This window comes from Mesoplodon mirus (genome assembly GCF_964341445.2).
Source record: "Mesoplodon mirus genome assembly, chromosome: 7".
NCBI classification, from domain to species: domain Eukaryota; kingdom Metazoa; phylum Chordata; class Mammalia; order Artiodactyla; family Ziphiidae; genus Mesoplodon; species Mesoplodon mirus.
In genome coordinates this window covers 103784047-103802206 of record NC_138983.1, presented here as the reverse complement: position 1 = coordinate 103802206, position 18160 = coordinate 103784047, and the positions used below count along the sequence as shown (strand labels likewise).

General features: G+C 38.9%; 1 long non-coding RNA gene across 2 annotated transcripts in view; it reads right to left on the bottom strand.

The window, feature by feature from the left end:
* LOC309808267 overlaps nt 1-17114 on the bottom strand; it is a 52661-nt gene extending 35547 nt beyond the window's left edge. For both annotated transcript variants that reach the window (XR_014294718.1, XR_014294719.1), the window contains exon 1: nt 16979-17114. This is a non-coding gene — a long non-coding RNA (uncharacterized lncRNA). The remainder of the gene's footprint in view (nt 1-16978) is intronic.
* Between the last annotated feature and the right edge of the window lie 1046 nt (nt 17115-18160).

Below are 18160 nucleotides of genomic sequence, written 5' to 3'. Positions count from 1 at the left end.
TCCTGCTGTTTATGAGCCACCCAACCTGCAGTATAATCTTACAGGAGCCCAAAAGGACAAAGAGAGTTGGGATGTGAGATTTTACTCCAAGAAAGATGGGAATCCATTGAAGGATTTTAACTGGTAACTTAGAAGAGAGAAAAGTTTCATAACACAATCAGGTATTTTTATAAGAAACATTTGTTTCATTTTCAGAAAGATCACTCTGGAAATACTGTGACTAGATTTTTGGAGAAGGGTGATGGCAGTCCCGGATATAGAAAGATGAGTTAGTAGTCCATTAATGTAAGTCAAACAAGAAAGTGGAGATAAAAAGTGTGAATTTGTGGCTGAGAGTTCTTTTCTTTTAGCACTTGAAAAATGTTACGTCAATGCTTCTGACTCCAGAGTTTTAGACAAGAAATATGCTGTCATTGGAATTGGTGTTTCTCAATAAGCAATGCATCGTTTCTTCCTGTCCACTTTCGAGATTTTTTTTGTCTCTACTTTTCAGAAGTTTAGTTATGACACGTCTTGGTAAGGATATCTTTGCGTTTTTCCTCTTTGGGTTTGTTCAGATTCTTGAATTTGTGTTTATGTCTTCTAAAAAATTGGGAACTTTTTAGCCATGATTTCTTTGAATACTTTCTCAGTCTTATTTGCTCTCTTTTTTCATTCTGGAACTTTGATGACATGAATGTTAGTGCTTTTGTTACTGTTCACAGGTTCTTGAGATCCTGTTCTTTCTCCCATCTTTACCCCTCAGTCTATTTTTCTCTGTACATTTGGTACATTGTATTGATCTCTTCTAAGTTCATGATTCTATGCTTTGTAATCTCCACTCTATTCTTTTTTTTTTTTTTTTTTTGCGGTACGCGGGCCTCTCACTGTTTTGGCCTCTCCCATTGCGGAGCACAGGCTCCGGACACGCAGGCTCAGCGGCCATGGCTCACAAGCCCAGCCGCTCCGCGGCATGTGGGATCCTCCCGGACCGGGGCACGAACCCGTGTCCCCTGCATCCGCAGGCAGACTCTCAACCACAGCGCCACCAGGGAAGCCCTCGACTCTATTCTTGAGCAATGTTTTTTGATTGTTGTATTTTTCAGTTCTACTGTTCTCATTTGTTTTTATTGTTATAGCTTCTAGTTCTTTGTTTACATTTTCTATTTTTCCCATTTCTGTCAAGGAACACATAATTGCTAATTGAAGCATTTATGTGACAGCTTATTTAAAATCCTTGTCTGATCATTTCAGTAGATGTTTTATCTCAGTGTTGGTGTATGTTTATTGTCTTTTCTCATTTATTCTGTGATTTCCTGGTTCTTGGTGTCATGAGTATTTTTCCATTGTATTCTAAACATTCTGAGTTATTATATGACTCTGTAACCCATTTAGTTTTATTATTACTTTTTAGAAGGAAGTCATCCTATTTGAGGCGTAGTATGAGGACTGGGGGGTTACGTACAGATTTCCATTGGGCCCTACTGACAATACCCCAGCAAAAGTGGGCACTTACATTGTCTCACTGCAGACAGATCAAGTAGAAGTTCAGCTATCCTACTGGCCCTTCTGACACCTTCCCCCCAAAAGTGGGAGCATTAATATCATTGTGTTGCCTTTTAGTAGGAGTGGAAGTTCATCTCCCCAGTAGATTTCTTGACACAGGGGAGGGGAGAAGTGAAGTGTTTGCTCTCCTTCCTCCCACTCCATTCCTTCTTGTTGACGCCGGGTGTGGGTAGAGGGTCAGCTCCCTGCTGGCCCCACTGACGCCAGGGTGAGAGGAAGAGAACTGACGACTCGCCCTGCTCGTGCCGTCTCATTCTGTCTTGTTGCCTCAGGGTGGTTCTGGGGATTCAGCACCCCAGTGGGTCTCACTGACACCATGTGTTGGGGGTTAGTGGGGTGCCTACTCCCGCCAACCTGTAACATCCTATTCTTATTGATGTCCGGGAGAGATGGACGCTAAGTCCCACCATTGGACCCCACGACTGTGTGAGGGCAGCCCAGTGTTAACAAGCCTGTCAGGCACCACCTTTTTTTTTTTTTTTTAATAAGTAAATTTATTTATTTATTTGGCTGTGTTGGGTCTTCATTTCCGTGCAAGGGCTTTCTCTAGTTGCGGCGAGCGGGTGCCACTCTTCATCGTGGTGCGCGGGCCTCTCACTGTTGCGGCCTCTCTTGTTGCGGAGCGCAGGCTCAGTAGCTGTGGCTCACGGGCCCAGCTGCTCCGCGGCATGTGGGATCTTCCCAGACCAGGGCTCGAACCTGTGTCCTCTGCATTGGCAGGCAGATTCTCAACCACTGCGCCACCAGGGAAGCCCAGGCACCACCTTTTAAAGTCTGTTTGCTAATGGAAAGGGGTGGAGGCTCAGCTCACCACTGGACCACACTGAAACAACCCTGGTGGGGAATCAGAGCGCTGGCTCTTCTGGAGGGCAGGAGTGGGGTGGTGTGGAAGATCAAATCCTACGTTGGCCCAACTGAAACGACAGGACATAGGGAATGGGTGCAATATTCCACTGGCACTTGGCTCGAGTAGTGTGTATATTCCACTGGCACTTGGCTCGAGTAGTGTGTATATTATTGCCCAAATGGTCTTCTGTCTTTAGCAACCCCTTTCCTCATACTTTGGCTAGGGGGAACAGGGTTTTGTGTTTTTTTCTGAAGCTTTTTTGTCTGTTGTTCTGTTGGTGGTTATTGATTGGGGGTGCCTGTAATACCCTCTCCAGGATGTATGGGAAGCAACAGGAAACACAGGGGACTCATCACCATGTTATTCCTCAAGTCCCAAAGTCCCTAGTTAAGTCTGCCTTCTCATTTCCACCTTTCAGCGTCTTCCTATGTTTGTTTGTTGTTATGTTCAGGGTTTTAGTTTTAAGTGGGAGAACCTGGGAGAAATGGGCTACTTCATCTTCTTGGAAGCAGAGGTCTGGAGGCCTTTTGATGTTAAAAAGTACTGCTGACTGTAAATTAAAATTTGATGATATACACCTTGCCCTTTAAGAATTATTCTACTAGATGATGTGGCTTCCCAAAGTTGCTACAATTTGATTTTCATACTTCTAAAAGCCAAGTGTTTTGCTGGAGTTGAAATTTAAAGATAAGCAAGAGATGAGGCTAAGGTGATCTATGTGGTAACAGATTAAAGTTGGAAACATCAATATACATTCATGTTTAGCTTAATATTGCTTCATATTACCTTAATACACATGGCTATGTAGAGAGATACTTATAGATATGTGCGTATACATGGGTAATGTACACACATATTATCTCTTTGCTCTGTCAGCTGTGAAGATCTAGAAGCAATGACATCCGAGCAGCAATTAGCACACCCCACACCCAGATCCTGCTGTCTAATACCGTTCTCCACTAAAAAGACCTAGTTATCTTTGAAGAAATAGCTGATTCTAGGACTAGGGCAGTAAATATACAAGATTTATATACAAGACCATCTTATAGTGTCAGAAAGTAAGGAAGTTCCAAAAAAAAAATACAGGATGGGGATACCTCAGAGTGGCACAAGAGCCAACTGAAAAGAGTTCACAAGGGTCAGGACTAGAGCAATTTGAGGAACAAAGTAACTAAAGTAGAATTAGATTATAACCCAAAGTATAAAATAAAAATCCATGAGTTCTTCTGATATAAATAAATAATTGGATACATAAATGCAGGAGAATGGATAAATCTCCCGTGCAAAGGAATTCCAAATAGTTTATGTAGTACTCCATCTTAAGCATAACTCCCTATTCCTTAGTTGTGGGCTGAGCATATTGACTTCCTTCCAAAAAAGTACAGTATGAAAAAGGGAAAACAGTCATCTTACGATGGAGAAACCTGAAAAACACTACCTCAGCCTGGTGATCCAAGTCGACCTCAGCATTCATAATGCATATTCATACTTTGTACACTTGATGTGATCTGACAAAATAACCCTTCTACTCTGTGGTCTTCCTCCCCAAAACACATAATCCCAATATTATCATGAAAAATGCATCAAACAAATTCTAGTAGTGGGCATCCTACAAAACCCTAACTACTCAAAATTGTCAAGGTCATCCAAGGAAAATCTGAGAAGCTATCAAACCCAAGAGGAGCCTAAGGAAACATGGCAACTAAATGTAATGTGATGTTTTGGATGAAATCCTGGAATAGAAAAAGGACATGAGGTAAAAACTAAGGAACTGGACTAATGTATGGACTATAGTAAATGATAATGTATCAATATTTGTTAACTGATTGTAACAACGTAACATACTAATGTAAGTGGATCATCATAGAGGGAAATGGGTCTAGTGTATATGGAAACACTTTAGACTATCTTCTCAAGTTTTCTGTGAAATTAAAACACTTCTAAAAAATAAAGTCTATAAAAACGCTGTGTTGTCTTGTTTTATGATTATGTGCCTGTATTTCCTAATGAATATGTAAATTTGCTTTACCTTCCTTGATACTGATATTACAGAAAATACTAAGTAACTCTGAAAGAATTTGTAACTCAAGTTCAACAAGCAATAATTCTTGTATTAACTTTTTGGAAGAACCCACTGAATAAATCAAAGCAAATTGTCCTTAAAGGCTGAATTTCTTTTCAGTGTTTAATCTTTTATATGATTAATGCATACCACAAGCAAGATTCTGCTTCAAAGGGCAGAAAACATTGATTGTAGGCGATGTCTAAAGTACAGTGAAATATTAATGCATGATGCTATAACAACTTTAATGTATTTTATGTTTTCAAAATGATGAATTGTTATTTCAGTCAATAAAGTATTCACTTTTATACATTTCCTACCCATCTTTTCCCAAGACACCCACAAGGAAATGATACTATCATCTGACATTAGGTTCATCAATTTAAATTGGAGTTTTTGGTAGCTGTGGTTGCCAATGGTACTGGAATGTGTGATACTTTCACAAATCCTCTCCATGGCAAAATCTGATCCTCACAAGGTAAATCACAGTAGGTGCCTAAAGCCAAATGACATATTGCTTTGTAGCTAGATTACCAAGCATTTTACTTAGAGGCACAATAGAATGTAGAAAAGGCCATTTCTCTTTCTGTCTTTTTCTGCTCAAAGGTCACTCACCATCTTACTTTTTATCAGCCATTTCAGAAGTTTTCCATAAATTTAGACTATATAATGTCACTTAATGTGAATGTAGCTCAACATTCTGTTTTAGTACAGCTAATCTCACATTATTTTAGTGGTGCTAAATATGTAAATCATCAGCAAATTTTTGTACTTAACTTTTTTTTTTTGGATGTGGACAACTTTTTAAAGTCTTTATTGAATTTGTTACAATACTGCTTCTGTTTTATGTTTTGGTTTCTTGGCTGTGAGGCATGTGGGACCATAGCTCCCCGACTAGGGATTGAACCCACACCCCCTGCATTGGAAGGTGAAGTCTTAACCACTGGACCGCCAGGGAAGTCCCCGTACTTAACTTTTAAAAATAATTAAAATAAGCTATTCAACACATTTTTCCTTAAAAAAAAAAAAAAAGCAATTCTCCTTAGGCTGGCCCTGGGCACATATGTGACTTTGCCATTTTTTCCATGGACTATTTTCTTATCTGTTCTACTGTGGCACATTTGTTCTACCTTCTCAAAAAGAAGCATTTAAAAATTCATCTACGTGTTCATGCATTCATACATTTATTAAATAAATCTATTGAACACCTACAGACGGCACAGAAAAAAAGGCAGAAAACTAATCTGGGTTGCACAGAAAGTAATGAACTCAGTTAAAATTTTTGGTGAAAATAGGTATTACTCAATCTACTGGAAATTACATTTCATTATGGGGACTCACAGACTCAAGGAAAACCAAGACCTAAATAATAATAAAGTAATAAAAGCACTAGCCATTTACTGAGTGCCTGCTTGTACCTGACTCTGAAACTCTAAAATCATTACGGATGTTCTGATGATATAATTGTAATCTCCATTTTACAGATGAAAATAACAAGGTTCAGAGACATTAGGTTACTTGCCTAAAGTGAAGTGGCCCAGAAACTACAGAACTGGAAATTGAACCTTAGACTTCATAATGCCAAAGTCTGTGCTTTTAATCACAATGTGTGTGTGAGAGAGAGAGATAGAGATAGAGAGAGAGAGAGAGAAAGAGAGAGAATGTGTTTAATAGAGAACCTCTGAGAAATGGCAAGAAAACTGCCAGGTATCCATAAAACAATAATTTAGGAGCTTCTTACTATACAAGTAATTGTTAATCATATGGCTGAACTAAGGATCTCTCACTTTTGAACTAAGAAATCAAAAGCTTCCAGAAGTTGAGTCTAAATTTTACACTTACATAAGATACTTCATACAGAATGCTCAAGTATAATAACTAAAGAGCTCTGAAAATACTGGAAGCATTCATATAAGTATGATTTCATAATGTGGATAATAGAGGATTTAAGAAATTGGCAGATGCAACTGCAGACTCATTTGTTATCATTTCTGTGAAGGGCAAGATAAATGAATAAAATGAGAAAAATGAAAAAAGAATGGCTAGCAATTTTAGGTAGTTTGCTGAATCTCCATACTAGGAAAGACTAAGCAAAAAAAAAAAATTCTCGAAATATTATTTTGAAAGCACCTACAAGTGTATATGGTCTTTTTATACCAAATAACTTGGAATTATGAACTGTCAAATAAGTCTAATCTTCTCTGATGATAAAATTGCTGACTTTATTTGAAACTATGGAATGAAAAATGAGGTAATAATCAGAAATTCTTAAGAAAAGGAGTAGAAAAAACAAAATTATAAGAGTTATGTTAAAAAATATTTTGAAACAAACATAAAATCCCCATTACTGGTACAGAGCTTTTAAAACTTTATTTTGGTTTTAAGTTTTAATAAATATTTATATGTTTACATAATTACTGACATAAGGAAGACACAATTGTAGGTCAACTTTCTTCATTCTTTCTTTATTAAGCATTATTCTATTTTGCTCCATCATCTTGTAATTATAATAGAGTAACTGTGTAACTTTCTACTAAGTGGATATTTCCTAAACTGTTTTCCTATTGTTAACAATTAAAGGTGTTTCCAATTTTTTGTTATTACAAATGACATGACAATGAGCATCTTTATATAATAATTTTCTGGATTATAAATTATTTATTGGCATAAGCTTCCAGAATTAGAATTAATGTGTAAAAGCTATTAACATTTTTATCTTGCTAGACATTGTCAAATTACTTGTCAAAAGATGGAACCAAATTATACTGCAAAAATCTTTGCCAACGGAAGACATTATATATAATTTTTGATTTTGCTAAATTAATAAGTTGGAAACCTATGTTCCATTTCTTTGAATTCTTTGATAACAGAGTGCTGCTGGAGACTGGGAGGGCAGCCATGTCCGTGAAGGCTCCCCAGAGTTGGAGCGGGGAAGTGGAAAAAGGTCAAAAAAAAATACGAATTGTATTTTCCCTCCATTGTTATCTCTCACTCTCTTCTGCCTCTGTGTAACTTATATCCAGGTAGCTGGAGAAAAATCATGTGGCAGGGCAAATTGGTATTCCAATAAATTAATAATCACCAGCTTCAAATGGATTTTCAAGACTGGAAATATTGCTCTGACTTACAGTAAGCTCTTTCTAATTCTCCTTAAGGACTATTTTCTTAGAAGCTTTACTTAACCTCCATCCTCTCTACTTCCTTCACTCTGAGCCGGTGAGGTGCTTCATAGCTCATTAAGAACACAGAGGTCAGTAAATAGTCCACTGCCAAATCCATTAATTCATTAGCATCTGCGTTGACCTTTGTATTCCCTTTTACTACAGGAGTGAAAGTTACAAGGCCGTGTGCGCTACAGAGAGCATTTCATTCTCCCTCATCTTCTCAAGTACTTCACAGCCCTGCATCTTCTACAGCCCATCTACTCCTTAGGAAGGATTCTTGCCAAAGTTCAACCTCATTCTAGACTAGTAACTCCACCTTAAAATGTTAAAAACTATACGTGTAACATGAAAGCCTCCCTCCTCCCCTAATCCCTGCATATCTTCTTTAGCCAATTCATGTCTGAACTTTTCAAAATTGTTATCTTCATATATTGTTTCCATTTCCTCACGTCCCATTTACTCTATAATTTACATCCGTCTGACTTCTCTCACCGTAACCTCACTGCCCACTGTCCTGAAATTTTACTTATGAAGGTCACCAGCGATCCCCATGTCAGTAGAGCCAATGAATAGTTTTTGTCCTATTTCTAGGCTCTTTCCTTCTTTAAAAAAGAAAAAGAATAAGAAACACAAAAACCATTTTTTTCTTCTATGCTTTTACACTCTCATCATCTTCTGTCTTGGTATATTTTATTGGCTTTCTGTGTTTAATCTGCTTTCTAACATTCTATTAGTTTCCTTTATCTCCAGTGGAATAAACCAGTATATGAAGGATTATTCTCAACAGGTAGTTCTCATAATAACGGTTCTAGTAGCAGCAGTCAACACTCTGTGATGCTTCTCACGTGCCAGACACTATCCTAAGACACCGTTTAAATCCATATATATAGACACACACACACACACATATATATGAGGGTTTCCTCACAGGCCTATGAAATAAGCCTATTATTATACCCGTGTTACAAATGAGAAAACTGAGGCAATGAGAGGCCAAGGTCACAGGATCAGTACTTGGTGAAGCCCCGCCTGAGTTAATGCTGGAACTTTAGAGTAGACAAGTTCATAATGTCTCACAGATTGGCCTTAAATGTGAGCAACATTTAATTAATGACTTGTGAAGTATCAGAAAATAATGGAACATTTTAAATTGATTGGGAACTACTAAGTCATGTATCAGTAACTAAGAAGGACTCTTATTGAATGAAATTATTTTTCATTATTCTTTTGAAAGGAGAATATTCTTGTGTTAGTGTTTCAGTTTTTTTTCATTCACATATTTATTCATTTATTAGACACACATTTCCTACACACCTTCTATGTGCCAGTGTCTGCTGCAAGCCTTGGAAGATTCAGTGGTGAGCAAAAAATTACAGTCCTTGCTCTTAAGCAAATATCCAGTGGTGGAGGAAGACGGAGTCAACATGTAAATAAATTTTGTACAGCGACAGAAATACGACTGGACAATGGGACGGAGAGGCAGTGAGGAGGCAGGTCTCTTTGGTCAAGATAGTAGTGGTGGCGTTTGAACCGAGACCTTAATGATCAGAGGGAAATTGGTCTGGGTAGAAGGATTAGCCAATCTAAAGCTGGGAGAGCAAGAAGTAGAGCTTGTTGCATCTGAGGGACTGAAAAAGACAACTGTGCCTCGAACCCCATGAAGGTCAGGGAAAGATGTAGTAAGTGACCAGAGCCCATGGTCCCTGTGAGCCTGGCTAAGTAGCTGAAAATTTAATCTCTTTACAATAGACAGCCTTTAGAGGTCAGAAGCAGTGCGATAATAGCATCTGATTTGTGCTTTTTAAAAGACTACTTTGACTGCTGAGTGTCCTACAAAAGCAAAATACTTGAGTCTCTATGAAGTGCAGATAGTAAATTTTAAAAAGCCCAATGAGCTCATAAGCAGTTGGTTTACTAAGTGTAATCATTTATCTTAACTAGACTTCATTAATATAAGCTTGGTGACCTTGGGGCCCTGGGACATATTAGATTAGGGAAACCCAACTATTTTCAAATAGTGTGATTTGAAAAATTCTCGAAATTGTTGGGGTTCAGGAAGATTATTTTATTGCTGGGCCTGGATGGGAAGTTTAGAATAAGAAAAGAAAGTATGATGGCTGGCTTCCATCTATTCTCCCTTTCTGTGGGAGAAATATTGATGGGGTGACTACTTTGCTGTTGACCCAATGCTTAAATTTCAGAGCTAGTTCAATCCAGTAAATATTTGCTGAACAACTATTATATGTTAGGCATATAGCTGAAACTGAGAATATAAAGAGAATAATTAATAATAAAAGCAGGTATTACTAACAAGAGACAGGCACTGTGCTAATGCTTAACATGCACCATCTCAAGTTACATTAATTTACACACTAACCATATGGGGTAGATGCATTTATTATACCATTTTCCGGGTGAGAAATCTAATCCCTTTAAGGATTAAGTTACTTCTCCAAGGTTACACAGCTAGTTAGCGGCATAGGCAGGATTTGAACTCAGGTCTGGTATCAGCACCAATTCTCTTAGCCATTATGCTCTATAAGGACCTTACTTGAGAAGTTCAGGATTATACATATATGGGTACAACCAACCCTAAGACCATCTGGCAAAACTGGTTGCTTGAGAAGTCCTGGATTTATGTAAGATGCTCTTGGAATGGAGAAGATCGTGAAGGAGGGTCCCCAAAACACACTCTCTATACTAAGGGGCAACAGAAGAGAAAAAGAATTAGCCTACAGCAGTATGATATTGAGGACCAAGAAACAGTGTTTCTCTCTTTTGTGAATAGTTATTAAATTATTTCTACTTCAAAATATCAGAAAGAAATCACAGTACTATGGACAGTTTGTGGAGCCACCCTATCTTAGCGTGAATCCTGGCAGGTGTAGAGTTCGTAGTATGACCCTGGCACCTAAGTGTAGTTAAGTAAGCTTTCATTTTTCTTTAGCCTTAAAGCAAAGTAGCTTTCTGATAGGTATAATTTAGGAAAGTCTTCAAACAAAATATTTAAAGTCCACTATCTCAGAGAAAAGCAATTTTGCAAAAGATCTATCAGCAAAAGCAAGGCCAAACACACCAATTATTTAGTGAGACTTATATGGTTATACCATTGCTCATGTTGTTTCTTTATGCATTTACCTGGAAGAAGGCTTTTAATGTTCAACAATTCTCAAAGAGATAAAGACCCACACTGATGTGTCAGAAAGAGCTTTGCCCTGGAATTAGATCAGTTTAGGTTTGGCTACTTACTAGAATTAGGTAACATTCTTAATCTTTCTGAACCTGTTTCCTATCTGCAAATAGGGATAACACTATCTATTACAGAGGGATGTGGTTAAATTAAATGACACATGTAAGTGAAATATATCCTTCCAGACTGAGAACATACCTAGTAAATGTTAAGTGATCTGCAAATATTCTGCTTTCTTGAAATGGATGAAACCTGTTATCATGTTCTTAACCAATGGTCTAAATATCAAGACAATATTTAGTTAAAAGTTATATTTGTTCTTTCACTGTCCATCTGCATTTTAACATATTCTAACATATTCTCCTTGATCAATTGTGTCAATATTAGTAACATTTGTCATTTAAGCTATTACTGTTCATATGTTTAAAATATTTCAATGCGATATAAGTCATTACTCAAAGGGATGCCTAGCTGGCTTTGTCAAAGATTTACTTTAAGTAAAAATGAAAGACACATTTTTCATTTTCACCAAGTTTTATTGAACAGTGTATTCATTAACTGTATGAACTTTGTGGCCAACCCAATACAGTAGCCAAGACATGGAAGCAACCTCAGTGATTTTTGTGGATGAATGGATGAAGAAAATGGGGTGCATACAACCTACTATTATTCAGCCGTGATAAAGAAGGAAATCTGGCTATTTGTGACCACATGGGTGGATTTGGGGGGCATTATGCTAAATGAAATGTCAGACAGAGAAAGAGAAATACTTTAGGATCTCATATGTGAAATCTAAAATACTGAACTCATGATAGAAAGAATGGAATGATGGTTGCCAGAGCTGGGGGTTGGAGGTGAGGAAAATGAGTGAAGATGATCAAAAGATAAAAACTTCTCGTTATAAGATAAGTGAGTAATCGTGATGTCATGTACAGCTTGGTCGCTACAGTTAACAATACCGTATTTTATGTTTGAAAGTTGCTAAGAGAGTAGATCTTGAAAGTTCTCATCACAAAAATAAAATTTGTAATTATGTGAATTAAGGTTAACTAAACTTATTGTGGTAGTCATTTCACACTATATATATATATCAATCATCACATTGTACACCTTGGACAGATACAATATTATATATCAATTCAATCTCAATAAAACTGGAAAAATCTCATTTATAGTTTAGCATAAATATATCAAATGGGTTTCTTGACAAGATTAATAATAACTATAGATAAAAGGAAATAAGATATTGTTGTTGCTGTTGTTTGCTTTTCCAGAGTGCAAAACACTAAAAAGGGGGGAGGTGAGTATGGGCTTGCAAATGCTGCTTCATGGGCCCTAATGCTATGATACAGACATTTAGTCCAGATCTGAAAGAGAACTTGAGTCATTTCAACAAATCTGCAAAACAGTCATGTTCAAACATGAAGAGATATCAGTAAGTTCTTTTTCACACTGCAAGAAATCTGCCTTCAGCTTTCAGCAAAACCTCAGTTTTTGGGTTATGAGGGTAACAGTTCTTAAGCAAGCAGCACAATCCTTCCACCAGTGCTTTCTCCCTATGATGAATAAGTTTTCAGTCTCCCCACCAGTGCTCATCCCTTCTCCCCTTAATGTCTTGGCCAAAATTCAACCATCAGCCCAGAAAACTCCTTCCCAGTTTCACTGACTGTACGTGACCACGTTATTTCAATCACCTTGGCACATTTATATTACCTACTTCCTAAGGTAGGTATTATATATATGAGATTTTAAATAAAAGAATGCCTGTAAAGTACCTAATGCTGAACTCCTAGCACAATATGAATATTCCGTAACTGCTGACCAGCATTATTATTATATCATTTACATTAAAACTAACCTGTACTTTCTTTCACACACCCATGTTCTTTGTCCCCAACTGGGGTAAAGGAAATAAATGAACATTTATTGATTATCTACAGTGAGAGTATAGAATGCAGTGTAGGCTATAGAATTAGTGGTGTTCAAGACTGAAACTGACCTGGATTTGAATTCCAGACCTCTCACTTACTTAGACTTTACGACGCCTCAGTTCCCTTACTGATAATTAGAGATAATAGACATTTTCAGGGACCACGGTAAGGATTAAAAATATTATAATGTTTGGATCCAGAAAGGGCACTCATTACCTCATTTAATGTAAACTCTTAGATAATCTGATTGAGTTTTGAGAATCTGATAACGGCTCTGCATCCTTTTGCTATTTGCTAACTATTCATAGCATTTTGCATATAATTCCAGGGCTTTGCTAATATGAAAATCAATCAAAGGCTTTAGTTGGCACAAAGAACTCAGAGAAATTGTTATGGGGCAAGAATTAGAATTCTTCTTGAAATACAGACTATCATCCTGGAGAAGAAAGAACAACATTTTAATGTGGTCAAATTTGGGTCAAAACTATGCACTTCCATGGTGTTTCTACCAGGTCTTGATTTGACTGGGATTGAAATTTCTGACATTACTGTCCCCATCACAGACTTGAAAACCTGGCAGACAATCAAGTGCAACCTATAGTTAAAGGTCGCTCATCTAAAAAAAAAAATGGGTATGTTACTACCATTCTGACAAGAGCGTTATGAAGATTAAGAAAAAGCACAAATAAACTCTCCTAACACCTGACAGCCAAGTAATACATCTTTCAGCTCTTTCAATTCTTTTTCCTTCTTACCTATTTCCTTCCTTGCTCTGAGTTCTCACTGTGTTTCATGTCCCACAATGCTGAAGTCATTGTAATGCTTTTACTCAGAAACCTCACTTAACATTTAGCATAGTAAATAAGAAAGCCTAAGAAGTGATTGAGGTAAACTGCCATTATTACATCATTCTGATAACCTGATTTGTCCAGAAATGTAACTATGTGATTCTCCTTTACTTCTAGTTGCTCACCATTCATGGGCACAAATTGAGTGTATATCAGATATATTAAATTCCTGCAAAATTCTCTGTGGTGTGGTTTGGGGTTCTATTTGTGTACCACAGCTTTCCTAAAACTAAACTATTATCATTTCTACTCCTCTTCTGTCTGAAAATCCTCAAAACATAATTTCTAATTAATAGTTATACTAATTGGCATTATAGTCATTCTTTTTTGCTTTTTCTCTGATTATAAGTATCTTCTGATGCTTAAGTCAATCAAATGGGTTCTCTACATGTGAGGAAGTTCAAAGAGGAAAGTAGGAGGAGTAGGGTAAGAAGACATTCACACATAGAATTAGTGGAAGCCTTAGCAGTAACAAAGCTCGTGAAATTAGAGCTAATTAATTAGCAGTCAGGAAAATTTCATCATGTGTTGTCATTAACTGGTCAACTAGGGTAACTAGGCTTACAAACAATAGAAAGCAAAGAATGGAAAATCTATTGTTTCTGCCAGCTTCTCCTGCTTGTTATAAGCGTAATTTTCTCCTAGTTTATGAAACAATAACAGTTTGGTATTAGAATTTAAATGCCATCAATATAAGATATGGAGATATGTGAAGCCTACTACACTTGCTTCGTAAACTAGTAGTATAGCATCATAAATTCCACAGTAGAATGATTTAGTTGAAAGATAAAATTCATGCGGAGTACACTATTTGTTTAAACTTCAAAAGAATCAAAAAGGATTGCTATATCTTGGCACACTCTTCTTTGTAGAATATGTTAGAGCCGGCCTTTTTTTGATTAAGAGCTACTGTTCTGTAGAGAACACTTTTTTCATATTCATAATCATCAGGCAAATCAAGGATCTGACTTCCTTAGAATCAGTAAGTGTTTTTTCCCTCACTTCTTAACAAAGAACAGAACAGCTGATAAGAAAACTAAAATACCTCTTTTTATTGATGTATAGATGATTTACGATATTATATTAGTTTCAGGTGTACAACATAGTGATTCAATATTTTTATAGATTATACTACATTTAATTATTATAAAATGATGGCTATATTTCCCTGTGCTGAACAATAAAATCCCTCTTTTGTTAAAAAAAATAGCAAATGATGGAATGTTAGAAAATTAATTTATTTCCCATGAATAATGATCAATAACTATGGGACACTGGCCCATGTAAATTAAGAGGCTTCTTTTTCCATGTGATTCTGAATACAAAATGTATCCATATTCAGGAATCGTTTTCAAAGTGAATTTTTTTTGGTACCTTAATCATAATGGGTAGTAAGATCAATTTGTTTTAACGCTTATGTAGATAAGTGTTGAATATAAAATGATAAAACGTAGGGTCTTTTCACTTTTTAATTTTAACTCTGTATATGAGACAAAGAAAATGAACTGCTTTCTATCATACTGTAGTTTTTGCTCAACTACTACGACCAAAATCCTTGAAAGAGAGAATTACCTGTTTGTGTCCTTTCAGAACAACCCCCTTGCATACCAGGGCCATAAAAAAACAATAGTCTTGGGCTTCCCTGGTGGCACAGTGGTTGACAGTCCGCCTGCCGATGCAGGGGATGCGGGTTCGTGCCCCGGTCCGGGAAGATCCCACATGCCGCGGAGCGGCTGGGCCCGTGAGCCATGGCCGCTGAGCCTGCGCGTCCGGAGCCTGTGCTCCGCAACGGGAGAGGCCACAACAGGGAGAGGCCCGCATACCCCAAAACAAAACAAAAAAACAAAAACAAAAAACCTAAGAAGGTTAGCTATAAACCCTGGCCCTCTTTTTTATTGATCTCCTATTTTAATTTGTTAAAATAAAATCCATGGCCTTTTGAGTCAAACTGTCTCTTTAATTTCAGATTTAAAGATAACAAGCCTCTTTTTAAATGGAATATTGGCACACAGACACCACACAGTCTGGCTTATTACAACTGTTCTCTGTTGGTGAAGTGGCACATTTGCAATCCCCACCATAGCAATCTTCACCATTTCACAGAATATCATTCAATTGTACATCCCTAGGTGAGCAACAAGAATGGGCACTTGAGCTCAGGAGCAAAGCGTTTGTGGGGAAATCCTAGGTCAGAACCCCTAAAAGGGGAGACTAACTTGAGGATGCCCAAATAACCTGAGGTTTACCTTGGCCACCTCCCCTGGCTTTCTGACTGCCTGGGGGAAAAGTCTCTCTGGAAACTCTTTTGAGGTTATTGGGGGAATCCTAGGACAAACACACTGCTTGCTTTTGCAGGAGGACTTGCCCCATACCCTACCCAGCTAGCTGTCTCACAACCTAGCTGGACTAAAAAACCTTCAAGAAAAACGGGATAGACTGACATTTGCATTTCTACTTCCACCTATTCTTATGCACAAAATATGTAGGTAGAGCCCTCTTTCTCACACCCCAATAGATTCTGCTGTCCTTGAAACCCATCTGGTAGCTGCAGTGACTACAATGAAGGGGGTTATCGGAAACCATATTGGTACTGGGCTTAAAGGATTTTTCATGCCATGCATTTTGGGGAAGGACACAGATAACAGTCCAAACGTGGTATAAGGCAATGCCCTTTCTGGGTCCTTGAAAAATCAGTCACGGAACACAGGTGGTGGACAGGAGCTGACAAGAGCTGGTTTGTTAATGAGCACAGCATCCCCGGCGGGGGGGGGGGGAAATCAATGAAATGACTGACAAGAGAAGATGGTAAATGAAGGGAGAAGTGGGGACAAGTGCTGCTCAACCCAAGCTGAACTCCAGGAGGTAAATTTCTCCTCTAATTTGAGATTCTTTCTAAAGGTTCAGTATTGAAGTGGATGTTTGACGTTGAAATGTGCAGACCCATTCTGATAACTGGAAAGGGAGGAGGCTGAGGAACGCAAAAGGAGAAGGAAGATTTCCGATTACTTCTCCAGGCTGCTGACAAGAACCTGCTGCTCGCAAACCACAAATTAACCAAGCGAAGGTTGAAGGTAGCAACGTAAAAGTGCAACTCAAATTATTTTACATTCGGAATCCTCTTCAATATCTAAGCGAGTGTAGCACAGCAATGGTTGATTATCTTAAGATTACAGAGGCTGACCGCCTTCTTTGTTTGCCCAGTAACACCGCTCCTCCAATAATCTCAAGCACTTGGCTGATTAACATTTCAATTTCAGTTGTTGCTCCTTTTCCCATTGCAGAAGGCGGCAGGGATATTCCCCTTCTTCCCTCTGTATTACAAACCCCATTACTAACCAAGCAGAAAGCACCGCGCAGTGTGGCCGAGGCTAATAATAGCCGGGCTGCTTACCTTCTCCGGAGGGATCGAATCAGCGCATGTCCCCGGCGCCGGCTGCCCCGGGGCCGCAGTGCCGCCGCGCCGGGTCTGTGTGTGGTCACCTCGGCCGGCCCCCACCCCACCTGCCAGCTGCAGCAGCTGCTCCCGGCTCTGAGCTCCGGCCGCCGGAAGTCATCCCCCGCCCCTGGCCGGATCGCCACATTCCGCGCCAGCCGCGGGGGGAGAGGGGCCTCTCCCGGCTGCGGGCACCGGCTCCTGGAAACTGCGCTCAAAGATCGCTACCCTTCCCGGTTGTAGGGTTATTTTCTAGGAATGCTTTTACAGAAGAAGCGTCGCCGGCTGGTGGACCGAGAGAGAAGAGCCAGAGTGACTTTCCCTGCAGAGCGCCTTTCCTCTGAGCGCTCCCCTGTCACTCCCGCGGCATGGACGGCTCCATTCCGCTGTGTGGGTTTTCCACCCTCTTCATCTTCCTTATCTGTATTGTTCATTTCGCTGAATTTCAGAGTGGGATTAGCTCTTAAGATATCATTCAAACACTCCGAAAATATTTTAAATTGGCGACTAGTTTTTCTAAGCCCCTTGTAGCGAGCTCCACTTCTCCCCCCCACACACACACACAGTTACTGGCACGTACACACCCAGCCAAACCACTCACAATTAGGAAAGCTGGGACCTCTCGCCCTCTTGCCTACGTAATGGAACAGGAAACTCCCAAAGGAGTGGGGAAGTAGGACCGGCTAGCGAAAGCACTCGAGGAAAGAGAGAGGGGTCGCCCCAAGATTTTGTTGCTGTTTAGTGGTGTCCTTAGTGGACAGATGTTCCCCCTCTAACCCCCTGGCCTCGCCCCAAGTGGAATGGCTGGTCTGGTGACAGCTGTAACATTTGAAAACAAAGAAGCTGAGCCACATTAACAGATGGCTGCATCTCTTTCTTTCCCGAAGGATTGATCAGAATTGGCTTTAAGAATCATATTAGCATATACGTATATAATAAGCCCTTTCCTTCTCTCTTTAAATTGGCACTAGCTATTAACATGTTTCTCTCTCTCTCTCATCTTCCTCCCTCCCTCCTTCCCTCCCTCCCTCTCCTAAGCTGACCAGATCATCAGTTTCCGGATTTAAGGGGGAAAAAAGGCCAAGGATGTGCTCTCTTTACAGCTGAACCAGGGTTTATTTTCCCAGTGTTGAGCCATTC